This window comes from Herpailurus yagouaroundi, unplaced genomic scaffold, assembly GCF_014898765.1.
Source record: "Herpailurus yagouaroundi ecotype Mexico unplaced genomic scaffold, PumYag 196, whole genome shotgun sequence".
NCBI lineage: Eukaryota > Metazoa > Chordata > Mammalia > Carnivora > Felidae > Herpailurus > Herpailurus yagouaroundi.
In genome coordinates, this window is record NW_024412427.1 from 33772846 (window position 1) to 33777518 (window position 4673).

Below are 4673 nucleotides of genomic sequence, written 5' to 3' on the forward strand. Positions count from 1 at the left end.
AAGAACCACTGCCAGTCAAAGAATATGCTCTCCTCTAAAGATTGGTACTGAACATTATTTGCCTATTTTAGAAAAATAAAATATCCTTACATCATGTGACCTACTAAAACAAATTCTAACCAGATTAAGGAGCAAAATGGGACAAAAATGAAAACAAGTACAAAAGAATTTACAATACAGAAAAAATATGTGAAAGTCTAGCTGCTTTCATGTGGGAGAAACACTTTCTATGAAAGAAATCACAAGAGAAAATTAATAAGATTTAACAACCTGAAATGTCAAAAATATCTTAACCAAATAAATTGGTTAAAATTGCAATCAAATGTATATGCTGAATGTGGAAAGTGCTTATATTTTGTGAAGGAAGCCTAATAATATGTATCAATCTGATCAAAAATTCTTGTCCTGTGATTCCTTAATTCTTATTCAGACTTTATTCCAAGGGAAACCATCGGTAATGAGGCCAAAGATGAAAGGTTATGCCTAGCATCAAATTTGCTAATAGCAAAAGGTGTTAATCTAACTGGAGAAACAAATTCAATAGGAAAAGGGATTAAGTAATTCCGGTGCATCTCTGTGATACATATTTTTCCATTAGCATAATACTTTCAAAGATCATGTAATAACTTGGGAAGCTCCTGAGGACAAAATTTTAAGAGTATATGTATATCGGGAAGAGAGAAATATGTCAGATTATGCACTAAACCTTCAAAAATGATGATGGGAGGTGGTGAGAATTACTAGAAAGTCTTACTTTTTTAAAAAGTTCTTATTTAAATTCCAGTTCGTTAACAGTGTAACATTAGTTTCAGGTGTACAGTTTAATGATTCAACACCACCCCACAACACCCGGTGCTCATCATGACAGGTGCACTCCTTAATCTCCATCACCTATTTCACTCATCTCCCCAACCATCTCCCGTATGGTAACTATCAGTTTGTTCTCTCAGAGTCTATTACTTGGTTTGCCTCTCTCTCTCGTCCCTTTTCTCATTAAATTCCACAAGTGAGTGAAATCATATGGTATTTGTCTTTTCCTGACTAACTTATTTCAGTCAGCATAATATTCTGTAGCTCTATCAATGTCATTGCAAATGGCAAGGTTTCATTATTTTTTATGGCTTAATAATATTTGATTACACACACATACACACACACACACACATGCACATACATACCACATCTTTATCCATTCATCTGTCGATGGATGGACACTAGCACTGTTCCCCTAACTTGACTGTTGTAGATAATGCTGCCATGAATATTAGGCTGCATGTACCCCTTTAAATCTGTATTTTTGTATTCTTTGGGTAAATACTGTGTAGTGCAATTGCCGGATTATAGGGTAGTTCAATTTTTAACTTTTTGAGGAAACTCCACACTGTTTTTCAGACTACTGCAGTGGCTGCACTAGTTTGCATTCCCACCAGCAGTGCAAGAGGGTTCCCCTTTCTCCACCCCCTCACTAACACCTATTGTAGAAAGTCTTACTTTTATGTTTTTTTTTTAATTTCTGCAATATTTTACTTTTGTATACTAAAAATAATCCACATTTGTAATTGGAAAGGAAAAGAAATTTAATACTGAAACACTAGATTCCCAATTACATATCAAATATGATCATAAATTTTGGTTATTTTTTTTAATGTTTACTTATTTTTGAGAGAGAGAGAGACAGAGCGTGAGTGGGAGAGGAGCAGAGAGAGAGGGAGACACAGAATTGGAAGCAGGCTCCAGGCTCTGAGCTGTCAGCAAAGAGCCTGATGCAGGGCTTGAACTCATGAACCATGAGATCATGACCTGAGGCAAAGCCAGATACACAATCAACTGAGCCACGCAGGATCCTCGGTTATCTGTTTATACATAGATGTGAATATATTTTCAAAAATCATAGTAATAATCAGAAGTGAAGCATAATAGGTGATAGGTAACTTTCTCTTTTTTACTAATTTTTATACTTTTCAAAATCTAACATGTATTATCTCATTGTTTTAATAAGAAAAAATCAACAATGGCTAATGTAAATACAAATCTTAAAATTGTTCAGCTTTTTGGGTTCCTGCAAGCAGATTTTTGTGAATTGCTTTACAGCATGTGTGAACAAGACATTTCATGGTTTAAATTACACCAAAGCCATCCCATTTTCCTTTGTAAGTGTGTTATCTAAATTTTCAGGTGTAGGTGGCTGTAGTGCAAGTGAGGAAAAGGCCCCTTTCCCCAGCATCATATTGTGCAGCAACAGCAGAAGGTTGGTAATTTGGGAGCCAGGTGGGCAGAGCAGAGACCACCCTGGCTGTCAGGGGCCTTCACAGCTCAGAAGGACATAAGCAAGAGAATGTGGGACTGGATATTATGAGACTTTGACCCCTCAGAGAATAAGGAGATTTTCCCCTTCTCCTGCACTAGAGATAAGTCAGCACTGCTGGCTGCATCAGATCTGCAGGTGAGACAGATTTGATCACCAATGGGATGGGAAGCCCCTTGGTGAACTGTTTCACATTAATGTTCATACTTGGAAAGATAATTTTCTGCTGCTAACCGCTGCAAGTTCTCTTCATCTCAGCTGAAGTCTGCCAGAGTAAAATGAGAGAGGCCCATGGAACTCTGTAAACAGAAAAGTGCAATGAAAATAGGAGTCACTGTTCAGAAAAAGACAGGGATGTCAATTTTCCCGGCACTTGTCTCTCAGTGTATCAGCATCCCTTTCCCTGCAGAACATGCTTTCCTACCTCCTCACACCCTTGTCTCTTTTTTACCGACATTTCTTTTCACACCATGCTAATTCATGCTTTGCGTGCTTTTTTTCATCCTGCTGTGTGACTGACAAACCTCAAAGTCGGTAGGTGGTCATGGAATTGTGCCCCAAATCCTGTAAGGGAAGTAGGTGCAGAGTTGACATGACTCAGGACAGAATCTTTCAGCACCAGTTCTGGGAGCTTCCAGATTGCAGAATGCACATCCTATCGGCTGCTGAACCCACAAGGGTGCCTCATTTGGGCCCCAGGTGGGTGCATAGGCCAGACAGCACCTGTGTTCCATGAGGTGGGCTTCCTCCCGTACCCACAATCAACTGAGCCATGTCCGCAGGCTTGGCAGCCTAAACAGGGCAGGATGTTTCCAAACATAACCTGCCATTGAAGAAATCAGTTTTATTCTGTCTATACATTCTGTCATTGGCAGCCAGCCTCTCTGACTTCAGCTGATACACCACTGTGGCAGGAAGCCAGGCCAGGCTCGGCCAGCTCAAAAGTCTGGCTGAGGTGTCTATGCCTCTTAAACACCACCAGGAAGGAGCTTTCTGTGGGATTGCTCTTTTGTTAGTTGATAGAACAAACATTTTGTTTTCTAGCGTGATTTGGGTACCAATTCCAAGGTATAGATGTGTATTTTTAGGTCCTCTCATGTGACACTTGAATCCTCTTGTCATATGAGTCCATTTTCTTTTCTTACAACCACTGGTGAAATATTTTGCTCACAAAGCACTAAAATCTGATGCAACCTGTCCAGTGGACAACTTGAACGACGAGGATGGGATTCGAACCCATGCGTGCAGAGCACAATGGATTAGCAGTCCATCGCCTTAACCACTCGGCCACCTCGTCACATGCATTTGCCTTTTCTTTAATACATGACTTAAAGAATAGACAGAAGAGCTATTTATTACTCCAGTCCCAGGAGAATATAAGTCAGTGGTTGATCCGGGGACATAAAAGATTGAACAGCAAATTATTTAGACAGGATGTTCCTCTCAATACACAGAGTATTTCAAGTGCTTTCACCTTTTTGTAAATCTGTTCAGCATGCCTGTAAAAGTAATAGAGGGTATAAGCCTTTTTGCTTTCCATTGAAAATACAGGAAAAGTTAAAGGGAGAGAGGAATAGAGAATCACTGACTTTGGCACAGCTGAAAATAGCTGTCCTCTGGGGTGATTTTCTCAAACTTTTCTGCGATATGGGGGGAGGGGTGTGCTTTTAAATATCCCCAGGCCCAGGTCACACCCGAGACCACTGAAGTCACAACTTCAGTAATTTGAACTTGTAGACAGCTGCAATGGGTGGTCAAGTCTGAGAACTACCATTCTGTTAACCTTTCAGGGGACTGATCTCTCTTTATACTTGAGTGTTTGGAGGATATGACACCTCACATTGGCATCTGGTTTGGGGCTTGGAGGAAGAGTGGGAAGCTGGCAGTGGAGAAGAGAAGGATTCCGTGGCAGCCCAGCAGGTACAGCAGCATGGGCACCCCTGTGATGCTTTGTCTTGTAATCCAGCAACTCCAGAGTGTGCACATGCCACTTCCTGGAGCCCCTCATGGCTCTGCTCACATCACCTCCTGTGGGAAGTCTCTAAGCTGCTGTTGGTGCCTAGGGACATGGGCCATATTTGATCACTTCTGCCTCATCCACCCATCCCTGTTCCCTAGAGATTGCTATGGGGAACAAAGACTGCATCTTTGCTCTGGATCCTAAAACATATCTGATGTTTTTTAAAAATGTTTTTAAGGGAGTTGGTAGATGAATTAATTGAGTGATATAAATACTCACCTGGCTTGTTATCAATTCATTTCAATTCAGTATATATTATTAAATTTCTTTGATGAACCTGACCCCCTGGTGTAGACTCAGGTTTTTTTTGTTTTTTGTTTTGTTTTGTTTTGTTTTGTTTTTTTGTTT

General features: G+C 40.2%; 1 non-coding gene across 1 annotated transcript; it reads right to left on the reverse strand.

Moving 5' to 3' along the window:
• Positions 1–3520: 3520 nt before the first annotated feature.
• On the reverse strand, positions 3521–3602 carry TRNAS-GCU (transfer RNA serine (anticodon GCU)). Its single transcript has one exon. It is a non-coding gene; the product is annotated as a tRNA-Ser (tRNA).
• Positions 3603–4673: the final 1071 nt, after the last annotated feature.